Consider the following 15,742-nt stretch of genomic DNA (forward strand, 5'->3'; position numbering starts at 1 on the left):
GATGTACATAATAATACTTTGATAAGTATGTTTTAACTTAATTAGGGATGGTATAATAAAATTGTGGGGTCTGCGTTCGTGCCTAGACTCCAAAGAATGGAAATAGGCACAAACTTTAATAAAGACTTTTCATATCTCTCTGCGTAAGTATACTTTGATAATTATGTTTCAGTTTGAAGAAATATGGTATAATACAATTATGGGGTGTTCATTCGCACCTGACCTCCATAGAATGGAAATATGTCAGAATATTGTGATAAGTGTTTCAGTGTGAACAGGTATGGTATAATAAATTATGGGATTTATCTATTTTATTTTTACTTTCATCATATTTTGTTTTGGTTTTGATACCCCCGAATTCGAAGCTATCTCTTTACAACCCTTTCTTTCCATAAGCTATCATACTTTCATGAATCAGAGTCCATTTTCTGTAGGCTGTTTTTGAACCCAGTTAACGACGGGTACTTTTTGCTAGTATATATATATATATATATATATATATATATATATATATATATATATATATATATATATATATATATATATATACTAGCAAAAGTACCCGTCGTTGACTGGGTTCAAAAACATTTATATATATATATACCATTTGGAGGTGTGTATTGGGGGTTAGATCAAAACAACCCTATTAAAAAAAAATTTTAGTAGGAAGGTAGGCTTGAACCCCAAAGCCTTGTGAAGGTGCAAAGTAAATGGAAAAAAAAAACCCTGACACCTAACCATCTCGGCCACGAAGGGGAGAGGAAGTGATGATTGTCTAAAGGTACCGATTATAAAGTGAAATTGACAGGTGCGAAGAAAGTTAAGTCGCGTGATGTTTGACCTAGTTTTGAATGAAAATGAAAAACAACATTTAATATAAATGGTCGACTTATTTAAAAATTGACTGTATAGAAATGCAGTAGTCTAAATGTAATATGTATAGTTATCTTCTTTGGTTTGCTAGACTTTGGAATTCCCTCCCTGTTCCTGCTTTCCTGATTATATAGAAATGCAGTAGTTTAAATGTAATATGTACAGACATTGATCTACTTGTTGCTTAGTAAAAGTCCAAAGATGGTAATATGATTTATATGACTGTGATGAAAATGTGTAAAACAACGTCTGGAATGTTTCTTGGTTTTTTTTTTGTTTTGGATCATTCGAACGACTGTCTTCATCTTGAGTGCTATTTTCACAACGTTTCGTCTGATTATAATCACTGACCTTCTTCAGGGGTAACACCTTGTCAAACTCTAGAATATGCACAGAATTTCAAACAGAACCCTTTATTTAATACATAAGAGTAGCAGGCCCTCAAAATTCAGTGCAGATTCAGAGTTCAACAAGCTACACCTGAAAGTTGGAGATTCCACCGAATGAAACATTGTGAAATTAACACTCAAAATACAAATTATCAATCCTCAACGACACAATTTAGAAACCTAGCATATACGATATCATTTATTAACCAGATTTTTTAATTTTTTTATTGTGTGTAAAAGAAAAACTGAGAAATCGAAAAAATTATTACAATTAAAAAAGTAATTAAAAATTTTTACCCCCCACCTTTCACATTCCTACTCCCAACAAGAAACACAGCAATAAGAGAATTTCTAAAATTGTAATTTTAAATTCTCAAAGTCTGAGTTAACAAAGTACATGTGAATTAGTGTCGTTGAAAGAAACGTCCAATTAAATAGAAAAAGAAACGAGGAAAAAACAATCCATTTATTTGAGAATCGTCAATGAAGCACTTCCATCAAAAGACTCTATGAAGGAATTATTGCGCGATAATACGAGGACTAAATAGACAATGTTTTCAAAAAAAGTGTAATATATATATAAAAGAAACACTTTTCTTTTAATCGATTCCAAAACGGTTATACTAAACTTGTTTGACATCTATATATATATGTTTAAATGTTTAAAAAAAACGTAAAAAGACGAAAATAATAATTTAAAAAAAAACAAAAAAAAAACGTAAAAAGACGAAAATAATAATTAAAAAAAAACAAAAAAAAACGTAAAAAGACGAAAATAATAATAAAAAAAAACAAAACAAAAAACGTAAAAAGACGAAAATAATAAAAAAACAAAACAAAAAAAAAACGTAAAAAGACGAAAATAATAATTAAAAAAAACAAAAAAAAAAACAGGGCGAGGGGTACCGGACCGCTTTCATACGTGCGCTCAAATATTTTTATGGTCTGGCAATATCAAAGAGATTTCCTGGCTTTCGGGCGAAGTCCTGCACTTCGTTTTTTTTTTTTTCAAAATGAACGGTGATTTTGACTGATGTAAAAAAAAAAAAATAATACCAAAAAGGTTTACCAAATTGACTTTTTTTCGTTTAAAAATTAAATTATTTCGTTTTTGTTATTAAAATTTTATTTTTATATGATAAAAAAAAATATTATTCGTTTTATATATATATATATATATATATATATATATATATATATATATATATATATATATATATATATATATATAAGGCAAAATATGTTTGTGTGTGTGTTTGTGTGTTTTACTGTATGTCCGAGATATTTTTCGATCGCAGCGTCTTCGAAAAGCAAATGATGGGGCGATGAAAACAGAAACTGGCATCCAGCGCATTAAACCTCGTCCGACTTAACTTTCTGTTTCCCCACCATTTGCTTTTTGAAGACGAAAAATATCTTGAAAATAGCTTGTAAAAGTCGGGTAAATTAAAGATAACTGCTACCCCCATATATATCGCAGATATTATGATTTAGACAGCACATAAAAAGTTTTAAGAAGGAGCAAGCCGACCGAGAGTGCCAGTGAAAAAAGCCTTTTGCGGACATACAGAAAAATACACACACACACACACACACACACACACACACACACACACACACACACACATTTTGCCTTTTATACATATATATATATATATATATATATACTAGCGAGGGGTATCTGGCGTTGCCCGGGTGTTTGGAGGTGTGTGTGGTTTTGGGTAAATCAAAACTCCGGGGGTGGGGGGTTAAAATTTAAAAAAAAATGTTTTGGTAGGTAAGTATGAGGATCGTACCCGAACCCTTGAGGCAAAGTTGTAAATTAAAGTGTGAAGAAAAAACGTGCGACGTTAACCATTGCGTCACCGCGACATGCTGATAGAAACGCGTTTGAATTTATTTAATTACTTAAGTTAGCAGGTGCACGTTTTAATGACTTAATGAGGTCAACTTTTGACTGCGGGGTAGCATTTCATTTAGTGCCGACAGCTTCCCCCCCCCCAAGACGTTGGGGGTAGGGGGAAACATTATAGGAAAAGGCCTAACCTACATGCGGCGAGCGAAAACTGCTGAAGTCGAGCAAATTAAATAGACAGGCGAGCTCTGTTGTTAACTCTGAGATATTACGATTTACGATGGATATGCACAAAAAGCAAACATACATTTTCGCTTTTATATATATACTAACAAGGGGTACCCGGCACTGCCCGGGTGTTTTTTGGTGTGTGTGAAAAAAACCCGAAAATGTGAAAAAAAAAAACGAAGCCTTGATGACGCGCAGTTGGAAAATAGTAAAGTGTTAAAAAAAAAAACAGGTGCGCGTTTTTGATTGACGTGACCGCGATAGGTATTCAGCAGTTACGATTTAGTGCGGGACAGTTTTTAAATAAATAAATAAATAAATCGGTTTGTTTGTTTTTAACTAAGTTCGGGGACAACCAGCTCCCTGTTTATTAGGGGCAGTGTCTCGTCTCGAAATGAAAGCTACCGTCTGATATGACGAAGTCGACATTGAGCAAACGTTACTTAGCTCTCTAGAGACCAGTGGCTCTGGGCCGGTGATTAGAGTCGAGTTTCGCTTTTTGTTCATACCGAAAACCAAATGTAACGCCTGCCGATGCGGGAAATGTGGAATAATAATGAGATATTACAATTTATAGATGATATAAAAAGTTTTAAGAAGTTGTGAAGCGAGCAGGAGCTTCTTTGAAAGAAGCCTTTTGTGGACATCGAGGAGAAGCGTACATACATACATACATACATTTTCGCTTTTATATATATACTAGCATTTCAGCCCGGCGTTGCCCGGGTGTTTGGAGGTGTATGTTGAGAAAAAAAAAAAGAAAAAGAAAAAGCGGGCAATTTTTTTAAACTTTGACCCCTATTATGTCCCCTTAAAATTTATTGTTTCGGGCTCAAATCACTTTATTAAGTTAGATCCAGGTTCAAGGAACCTATATCTAAAATTTCAAGTGTCTAGACCCAAAATTGTCGGAGGAGTTTGGTAGAGTTCTTAAAGGTCAAATCGTTGAAATTTGACCCCTTAACAGCCAAATATCTGGCTGACACCCGTCACATCGATTTTCCCAAATCTCAGTACCCGGTATTTCAAATTTCGAGTCTATAGACTAAAAATTGACAGAGTTATTGCGTAGGAAATGTACACAGACAGACAGACACACAGACAGACAGACAGACAGACACGTTCACTTTTATAGATATATGGATAGCTAAAAGCAAAAATGTGTGTGTGTGTGTGTGTTAGTGTGTGTGTGTGTTAGTGTGTGTGCACTTTTTGTGTATGTCCGGCAAAAACTTTTTATATATTGTCTAAATCATAATATATACAGGGTAGTGTCAGAAATTTCGTGAAAATAGTGAATAATTCCACCCCATCTTTCCAAGCTTATAACTCCTCGAAAAATGTAATTCAAGCCCTAATTTTTTTTTTCAATTAAAGGAGTAAGGACCAAGGTTTTATTTAAAAAAAAAAAAAAAAAAAAAACAATGTGTTTTTTTTTTTTTAAAAAGGTTTTAAACTTCGGACTTTACAGGTAAATTTCTAAAAAACTGATTTTTTTTTTGTTTTAAATTTGAATATATTATTTATTGACCTTTTCTCTTCAATTTGTGATATATAAAACTATTAAACATAAATTAATTATTTACTTTTTAAGAGAAAGTTGAAAATGGAGGGGGCGTGAAAATGGGGGAGCGTGAAAATGGGGGGGGCGTGAATTAAAAAAAAACGTTTGTCTAAAATATTATATTCGGTTTATTGGAAAGAACATAAAATTTCACATTGACCCTGAAAATATCGTAAAAATAGAATCAATAGAAAAATTTTGATAGATTTTTAAAATTTAAAAATATTGAGTTTAAAAATTGAAAAATATTGAGTTCGGAAAATTCATTACTGTTTTAAAAAAAAATAAAAATATTTTTATTACTTTTAAAACAACTGTAATAGTTTATTTTGGAAGTATAATCCATAAAGAAAATAAATAACCCACTTTTAACAGAGAAATTACGAGATTTTTATATTGTATTCGCAGTTTCGTGTTAGGGGTGTCAAAAATTCCTACAAAAATTCTGATACTGCTCAGGGTCGCATCTATGTTTAAATTGCCCGACTTTTATGCGTTATTTTCGAGATTTTTTTTTTCGATCACCGCGTCTTTGTTTTGCTTTTCAGTATAAAAAACGAGGCTGAATCATATCAGCAGTTCCCCAGCAAAGTGATCAGACAAAGTGCCGTGCTTAGCCTTTTGGCCAAGATCAAATCACCTTTGTGTAGTATGTGTTCCGGCAGATACTGCAATCAAAGACCGTATGTGGGGGCAACCACACATATAACGCCGTTGCTAGTGTAGCAATCAGTTATTAGTTAATGTACGAGAAACCCTTCATACCAATTGTCACTATCCAGCTCCCCTACTCCCCGGGAGCTGGTCCCCATTTCCCCAATCTCTCAACATAAAAAAACGGCCTTGCGCCTAATTGTCTCAGTGGGGAAGCAAATAAATACAAGTTACCTGGCAAAGTGATCAGACAATTGCTTACGGGTGTGTATTACGAAAGCCGTTCTTAACATGGGGTGGTTGGGGGTGTTTATAAGGGTTTGTATTACTGTACACATAGATTCGAAAAAGTTGTCAAAAAACAAATATATAACAAATAAATGTTATCAAAGGCAAGATAAGTTACTTTTCTACCAAACTGGATATATTTTTCGTGTTTTTATTCAATGTAACATATTTATTCAGCTCGAAAAACATACAGTGTTTACCGATGTATTCGAAAATTCAAGATGGCGTCTGATTCTCTCTTCAACACGGTAAGTTTGGGAAAAGGTGTTATAAATAAAAAAACTGGATAATTTTTAGTGTTTTTATTCAATGTTCAACTCAAAAAACATGCAGTGTTTACCGATGTATTGGAAAATTCAAAATGGCGCCCGACTCTCTCTTTAACACGGTAAGTTCAGCAACAGGTGTTATAAATAATAAACTAGACAAAATACTGTTAGAAATTCGCTCAATATATATTACCGTGACATAGGTTGACATATATTTGGTGTTTTTTTAAACAGTATTTTGTCTAGTTTATTATTTATAACACCTTTTCCCAAACTTACCGAGTTAAAGAGAGAGAGTCGGGCGCCATTTTTAATTTTCCAATACATCGGTAAACACTGCATGTTTTTCGAGTTGAATAAACATGTTACATTGAATAAAAACACAAAAAATATATACAGTTTGATAGAAAAGTAACTTATCTTGCCTTTGATAACATTTATTTGTTATATATTTGTTTTATGACAACTTTTTCGAATCTATGTGTACAGTAATACAAACCCTTGGTTTCATTACAAGGGAGCTGGTTTTCCCCAGCACGCCGAGGAAAACAAAACCAGACAAACACGCACTTAAAAACTGCGGAATAATGTGATGTTTGACCTCAATTTGAACTCATTTAATATTTAGCGTTGCATTGCTTCCGTCGCCATAGTGCATGTGTTTCACGTCAGCCTATTGGCCTCAAGGCTCCGGGTTCGAGCCTACTTGCCACCAACGCCCCCTCCCTTTTTTTTTCTTTTACACCTATAAAAGATTATTTTGGTTTTATTTTTTAAGAAGTTTAATATTGTTTCCTTTATATTTAAACAGGGTAAAGTTTCCTTTTTGGTCTGCTTCCCCCCCCCCACACACACACACACAAACACTAGGTTGGTTGGTTGTCTTAGTTTTAAGGCATATCAACCCTTTTCGGATTATTTAATGCCGAATCCAAAGATTTTGAAGAATATACTTGTTGTTTGCAAGTCGGTTTCTATTTGGAACCCTAACAGGTGCTACCACTCCGGGTCAGAGTGGACCTGGGAGCAATGGCTCCACACTCCCCAAAGCCCGCAAGTTGGGGTCTCACCACTGGATATAGTTTAAGGTCATATCCAGGATCTAATTTTTATGATTATGTGGCAATTCTTATTTTCAGCTGGCTGTTTGCCGTTAGATGCTGTGGTTAGGTTTGTCCCTTTTTTCAAGTTAGTTTCTATTTATTTCAGGTTATTTAATGCTAAATCCGGTGATTTTGCAGAAAATTTTTTTTAATAGGTCAGAGTGGACCTGGGAGCAATGGCAATTAAAGGGTGGCTCCACACTCCCTGAAGCCCACAAGCTGGGCCTCACCATCGGATATAGTTTAAGGTTTGTAATTTAAGCTGTTGTTTCTAACCTTTTCCTTTTTTTTTTCTTTATTCATTTCCGTCTTGCAGATTATGTTCAACTTTACGTGGACTGGGTGCTGAACGGATCGATCTATGAAATGTTTAAAGAATTCTACCACGGACTTCACAGCGTCTGTGCGTCAAATGCCCTGATTGTAAGTTAAGATTTTTTCCTTTTTTTTTTTTTTTTTGAGCGGTTCCTTTTTTTTTTTTTTTACATAGGCATCGCCACTTATCAAGGCCAACAGGCCACTCGAGGATAAGGGCTAAAGAGTGTACAGTAGAAATTGGACAATATAGTAATCGTTAGTAATTAAAAAACAAGATTGCATGTGAATTTATACATATATATATATATATATATATATATATATATATATAAAAGCGAAAATGGGTGTATGTATGTTCGTTTTCTGAGAAGCGCTTGGTCGGCTCACAACTTCTTAAAACTTTTTATATCACATACAAATCATAATATCTCCGAGTTAACAATGGAGCTCGCCTGTCTATTTAATTTGCTTGACTTTGGGAAGATAAATATTCAACAGTTTTTGCTTGCCGCGTGTTGATTAGGCTTTTTCCTATAATAAAAGCGACACTAATGCTGGCGGTATTTTTCCGGTCGCCATCACCAGAAATGTCCGAAAGCAATCAGATTTGATCAATGTGGAAATATTTTCCTTATATCCTTTGCTACTCAAATTGGACAAAAATAAAAACCCCGCAGTCAAAGTTAAAAACGTGCACCTGCAAATTCTAAGTAATTAAAAAAATTCAAACGTGTTTCCGTTAGTATGTCACGGTGGCCCAATGGTTAACATCGCATTTTTTTTTTGAGCGATTCTTTTTTTTTTACATAGGCATCACCACTTATCAAGGCCAACAGGCCACTCGAGGATAAGGGCTAAAGAGTGTACAGTAGAAATTGGACAATATAGTAATCATTAGTAATTGAAAAACAGGATTGCACATGAATTTATATATATATATATATATATATATATGTATAAAATATATATAAAAGCGAAAATGTGTGTATGTATGTTCACATGTGAATAGTTTAAGGGCATATCCAGGACCACAAACACTAGGGCAATGCCGTTAGTCTATATCAATATCAATATATATAAAAGGGAAAATGTGTGTGACCATTTCGTGTATGTCTCGCAAAGGCTTCTTTCGCACACGCTCCCAGGGGTGTTACTATCGCTTAAAACTGTTTATATACCCCCTATATCATAATATCTACAGTTTGGGAATGAGAGTCGCCTTTAGATTTATTTACGTCGATTTTTACAAAATTATTGCTATTTCAGCCCGTCTTGTGTTCGTTCAGCTTTTTTGTATAAAAAGCGAAACTAATTCAAAGCTAAGGTAGCATCGGCAATCGCACTGGGAAACGTCCAGAAGCAATCAGCTTTGATCAATGTAGGGCCAAACTCCATATATCAGAGAATTACTATTCAATTTGGAAAATGGGGAGCTGGTTTCCCCCTCCCCAACATCTTGGTGAAAAAAACAAAGTTGGGTAAACAAAGCCAAAAGTTGCCCAGCAGCAAAAGTAAAATCCGCTCCTTTTTAATGAGGTCAAATAGAAGCAAAGCAAAAGTTTAGTCCGCTACTTCTATGACCTCATTAGTAGAGTTAAGTTTTACGGTGGCGACGTGCCAATTCTGTTTTTATTACTCAAATTCAAACGTGACATCCATCGTTAGTTTGTCATGGTGGCCCACTGGTTAACGTCGCACGATTTTTTTTTCACACTTTAATTTCCAACTTTGCCTCAAGGGTTTGGGTTCGATCCTCATACTAACCTACCAAAAATTTTATTTTTATTTTACCGTCCCCCACCCTCCCGGAGTTTTGAGTTACCCAAAACCACATACACCTCCAAACACTCAGGCAACGCCAGGTACCCCCCGCTAGTATATATATAAAAGGTAAAATGTGTGTTTGTGTGTGCATTTCTTTCTGTATGTTAGGCTTTTCTGGAGCAAGATTTCCAGGGAGGGGGGGGGCTTACTATGTCTTAGCACTTCATAGATTATAATATCTACGATTCATGAAATGATGTCGTAAATATCTTTTATTTCAGCGCCATTTATCTTTCAAAAAAATTCATGCTGTGAATTCGTTTTATCTCCTACTACTACTACTACTACTACTACAGCGTTATATTTGACCTAGAAAACCATACGCTAACGTTCAACCACCTGCGTTTTTAAACGTTTACTTTCGACCGTTCTCAAGTCCCTGGCTTCGTGGTGTCATGCTATGTCACCAGACTATTAACCTCAAGGCCAACAGGACACTCGAGGATAAGGGCTAAAGAGTGTACAGTAGAAATTGGACAATATAGTAATCGTTAGTAATTAAAAAAACAGGATTGCACGTGAATTTATATATATATTACTTCGCTTATTCTTTAGTTTTCATTTTGTTTTAATCTTCCCCCCCCACCAACACACACACCTACAAACACATGAGCAACGCCGGGCACCCCCGCTAGTCTATATATATAATCTATATATATAAAAGCGAAAATGTGTGTATGTATGTTCGCTTTTTGTGTATGTTCAAGAAAGGCTTTTTTTTTCAAAGAAGCGGTCGGTCGGCTCACAACTTCTTAAAACTTTTTATATCACATATAAATCATAATATCTACGAGTTAACGGAGGTCGCCTGTCTATTTAATTTGCTCGACTTCGACATTTTTCGCATGTGGATTAGGCTTTTTCATATAATAAAAGCGACGCTAATTTCACGACCGGAAAAATACCGCCAGAATTAGTGTCGCTTTTATTATACGAAAAGACTAATCCACATGCGGCGAGCGAAAAATGTTGAATATTTATCTTTTAAAAGTTGAGCAAATTAAATAGACAGGCGACCTTTGTTGTTAAGTTGTAGATATTATGATTTATATGTGATATAAAATGTTTGAAGAAGTTGAGAGCCGACCGACCGCTTCTCGGAAAAAAGACTTTTACAGACATACACAAAAAGCGAACATACATACACACATTTTCGCTTTTATATATAGACTAGCCTGGGTGCCTGGAGGTGTGTGTTGAGCAAAAAAAAAAAATGGGAATCCGTACCGCAAAGAGGAAAACAACGTGAAAAAAAAAGTGCCATCTTTGCTGTTGCACCTATCACAAAACCGGAAGTGACTATAATTTTTTTTTCAATGTGTGATTCATAATTGCAAATAAAATAATAAATATTATAAAAACGTATATATGGTCTGCCAACATCAATATATTACATATGAGTCCCCTGTGGAATTTCCACGGGTCCCGCTAGAAATATATATATATATATATATATATATATATATATATATATATAACTACTTCATTTATTCACATAAATTTAATATACGAAAGTATAGATTTATGCGTAAACTTAAAGTATTTACTTCAAAAGTGCTCAATACATAGGTAGAGCTTAATCGCCATATATATATATATATATATATATATATATATATCTTTATTCGATTGGCAAAATTTTAGAATAATTATAAAGAAGTGAACCATCGTGTAAATTCAATCGACTAAAATAAGATGGAAAACGGGGTGAGGAAAAAAAAAAAAAAATGAGGCAAGTTACATGTAACAAATGTACAATTCAATAAAATAAATAAGTCGATTAAAAACAAGATCGTTAAAATACACCCGAAGCGCTTTCCGTTCAGACTAACATTTTCAAGGGTCATAAGTCTGAAAATTATTATTTTTTAGAATATTTGGTAGTGGTATGGAGTAAGAGCGGAGAGGAGGTTAAAAAAAACAAACAAAAAAGAAAAAACTGACTACCCAAATAATTCTAATTGAAGCCGGAGGTTTCTCTGCTTGCACAAAGTAGGGGGGCTGGCAATGATGGCAAGTGCTTCGAGGACAGACAGGTGGAACTTTGTACGTTATTTTATTGAATTATACATGTGTTATATATATATATATATATATATATATATATATATATATATATAGTAAGTTATAAAATATATATGCTACACTGAGTATTCCGCGTTTCATCCACTCTAGGACTCTTCAGGCTTATGCGCAAATTTTGTGGTTGTTTGTCACACATATATGTATGTATATATATATATATGTGTGTGTGTGTGTGTGTGTGTGTGTGAATATATGTATGTACATATATATATATTTATATATAAACTAACAAATAAAAAAACACTAACCTAGATTTTAAACAGATCAAGAAACTAGATATCCAGGCTAAATAGAGCACACACAAAGGAACAGGTCAACCAGAGGTCAAATAGGCCTTTTTCCGATAAGTGCATGCTGATTGGCTGATAGGAAGGGCGCAGGGGATACTAGAAAGCTGATTGGTTAACTAAAATCTCAATAGAAGATGCGTATATAAAAACGACAAACAACCACAGACTTCGCGCATAAGCCTGAAGAGTCCTAGAGTGGATGAAACGTGGAATATTCAGTGTAGCTTAATCACTATATTTTATAAATTACTAACTAGCTCTACCTATGTATTGAGCACTTTTGAAGTAAATACTTAAAGTTTACGCATAAATTTATACTTTCGTATATTAATTTTATGTGAGTAAATTAAGTAGTTATATATATATAATGACGTATATATAGTTTGTGATATAGTTTGTGATGCTTAGTTTCAACAAAAAGCTACAATAATATCCGAACGTCTCCATTTACACTGAACATCTACAGAGTGCAAATATCTGAATGAGTTCCCTGTGGACTTTTCACAGGTCCCGCTAATTAAATAATTAATGAAATAAATGAATAATACTTACCTTCGACCTGTTAATAAGTTTACGCACAAATCTATACTTTACATCTATATATATATATATATATATATATATATATATATATGTCTGGTCATATCATATGCTACTTGTACCATGTAACCCAGTACTACCTGCCTCATGGTCGGGTCACCGGCGACTAAACTGGTTCCCCCACCAGACTTGTTTGGTGAGGAGGGTGGCTAGTCTCCCTGAAGGATTAAAAACAACACCTTCCAAAGGGCGAATGAACCCTTTTTCTGGGTCAACGACCATCTAGCACCATGTGTGTTTGTGTGTGTGTATGTGTGTGTATTGGGGTGGAGAGGGCTCCCGTAAGGAGAAGCAAATCTCGTATTATATATATATATATATATATATATATATATAATGACGTATATATAGTTTGTGATATAGTGTTTGATGCTTAGTTTTTACAAAAATATCTACAATAATATCAGAACGTCTCCATTTACGCTAAACATCTACAGAATGCCAACATCAGTGTATTATTACATATGAATGAACCCTCTGTGGAATTTCCACAGGTCCCGCTAATTAAATAATTAATGAAATAAATGAATAATACTTACCTTTGACCTGTTAATAAGCAGTTGACCTTCGACTTGAGTATTAGTCTTTGAATATCAGACGGCTAGCAAAAATAGAAAAAAAAAAAGAATCGATCAATAAAATATATTTTTTGATTTGTTATGGCTGGTCAAGGGCTCGCAACCTATTCGATAAGAGCGATTCTGTTTCTATTAAAAACTAAACTGCTGCATATATTTTCTCTAATATATATATATATTACATATATTATAAATGGCTGACATGTAACAACGTGGGGATGGAATTCCTTTTCCCCAAACAAACGCACCAGGTTTATCATGTACAAAATTATCTTTTTGTTGGTAACATCGAATGAAAGTCACATCAGACGAGTTAGTGAGAAAGGAGATTTTTATGAAAACATAAAATCATAAAATTGCTATCTCATTAGACTGTAATGAAGAGATCGAGGATGAAATAAATAAGTTATAAAAAAGAAAAAATGTAGGTCTGTGAATTCAAACAAAGTTTTCTACTATATATATATATATATATATATAGTGTTTGAAGTTTTTAACCTTTAAAACTATACAAAAAATATTTTTTATCATTCGTTAGAAAACCATCTAGTCAGTAAGTCATTTGATTACCTGCAATCACTGCATCAACTCGCTCTCGAATTTACTATAATACCAATAATTTATTTTTCAAGGAATCATCAGTTGTTTACCATGAAACCCTGTCTCGGGGATTTAAAAACAAAACAGTATGTTACATCATGGCTCCCCAGCAGTGTTGATCAAACACCGCCACCCTTAATCTTAGGAAGAAGACATGTTACATACATATTACATAACTGATTCCTATATAATATGGATATCAGACGGCTAGCAAAAATAGGGGAAAAAAAAGAATCAATAAATGAAATATATTTGCGATATTCTTTAACCATTTTATATATATTAAAAGTTTGACTCATGTCCAGGTGTCCTACATCTAAAATTTCAAGTGTTTAGACCCAAACTTTGGCGGAAGAGTTTGGTAGAGTCTGCAAAGGTCAACTCTTTCAACTTTGACCTCTTCGCAGCCAAATATTTGCCTAAAAACTTGATTAAAAAGTTTGCTGCATATCTGAATACCCTTTATGTAAAATTTCAAATGTTTAGACCAAAGTTGGCTGAGAGGTCAATTTTTGAAACTTTGACCCCTATTGTGACCCCTTAACATTTATTGTTTTGGGCTCAAATCAAGTTATTAAGTTAGATCCATGTCCAAGGAACCTACATCTAAAATTTCAAATGTTTAGACCAAAGTTGGCTGAGAGGTCAATTTTTGAAACTTTGACCCCTATTATGACCCCTTAACATTTATTGTTTTGGGCTCAAATAAAGTTATTAAGTTAGATCCATGTCCAAGGAACCTACATCTAAAATTTCAAGTGTTTAGACCCAAAATTATCGGAGGAGTTTGGTAGAGTTTTCAAAAGTCAAATCGTTGAACTTTGACCCCTTGACAGCCAAATTTCTGGCCAAAAGCCGATTACAAAGATTTTCCCAAATCTCAATAGCCCTTATGTCAAATCTCGAGTCTGTAGACTGAAAATTGACAGTCATTTGGTAGAAAAATGTACACAGACAGACAGACAGACATTTTCACTTCTATAGATATATAGATAAACCGCCTTGGAGACTTTGACATCTTGGCAGCCAAATTTTCGCCCCAAAACGGATTGCCCTATGCCTGAATACACTTTATATAAAATTTAAAATGTTTAGACCAAAAATTGGCTAAGTAATTTGGTAGAGACCGCAGAGGTCAAATTTTTAACTTTGACCTCAATTTTGACCCCTTAACATTTATTGTTTGGGGCTCAAATCAGATTAAAAAGTTTGATCCATGTCCAAGGAACCTATGCCTAAAATTTCAAGTGTTTAGATCCAAAATTGGCAGAGAAGTTTGGTAGAGTTTTCAAAGGTCAAATCGTTGAATTTTGACCCCTTGAAAGCCAAATTTCTGGCTGAAAACCGATTAAGAAGATTTTCCCAAATCTCAATACCCTTTATGTCAAATCTCGAGTCTGTAGACTGAAAATTGACAGAGTTATTTGGTAGGAAAACGTACACAGACAGACACACACAGAGACAATTTCAGTTAAAGCCGAAATTATTGGCACCCTTCCAATTTTTGCGTATTTTGGAGGAAAAAACATTTTTTCCCTAATTATTTTTATTAAAGTGTTGAACATTTAAATCGACCATCTACAGATCTCATAAAATATTCAAAATAAATATTATTAATGATAACAAAAAAACAGACGAATTCAAATTTGTTGGCACCAATGATTTTTAGTCGTGTGCAAGTGACTCTATAAGTCACTCCGTCGGTCAGTCGGTCTGTCTGTCGGTTTGTCCGTAACACTTTTGTGCTTGGCCTTTTTGGTTAAGATCAAAGGTCTGTTGTTAATAGATGCTGTTCTTAGCGTTTTAAGCTTTTCTTGGCATTTTGGCCAAGATCGAGGTGTAGTGTCTGTTCAAATTTATTTATCAATAGCCACTTGCAAAGCCTCTGTTTATAATAACAACTTCCAGACGTTTTCTATACGACATTACTAAATTCCTACACACAGCAACAGGAATATTAAACCATTCTTCCTTGGCGATATCTTCTAATTCCCTCAAGTTCCTTGGTTTCCTTCTTTTCACATTCGCCTTCACCACAGCCCACAAGTTTTCCATTGGATTCAAGTCCGGACTTTGAGTTGGTCACTTCAGGACGTTTATTTCATTATCCAAAAGCCATTTCTTCATCGATTTCGTCGTATGTTTTGATCATTGTCCTGTTAGAAGACCCAGTTGGTTCCAAGACTAAGGGCTTCCGCAGAAGGTTTCAGATTTTCAGTCAATA

The 15,742-nt window shown here is 34.1% G+C and overlaps 1 protein-coding gene across 1 annotated transcript in view; it reads right to left on the minus strand.

The window, feature by feature from the left end:
* LOC145271196 (putative E3 ubiquitin-protein ligase HECTD2) overlaps window positions 1-12,304 on the minus strand; it is a 223,836-nt gene extending 211,532 nt beyond the window's left edge. Inside the window, exon 1 of the mRNA XM_080126724.1 lies at window positions 12,293-12,304. The gene's annotated coding sequence lies outside the window, so the exon portion shown is untranslated. The remainder of the gene's footprint in view (window positions 1-12,292) is intronic.
* Between the last annotated feature and the right edge of the window lie 3,438 nt (window positions 12,305-15,742).

Source organism: Euprymna scolopes, chromosome 46, assembly GCF_053919585.1.
Source record: "Euprymna scolopes isolate OS-2025 chromosome 46, ASM5391958v1, whole genome shotgun sequence".
Lineage (NCBI taxonomy): Eukaryota > Metazoa > Mollusca > Cephalopoda > Sepiida > Sepiolidae > Euprymna > Euprymna scolopes.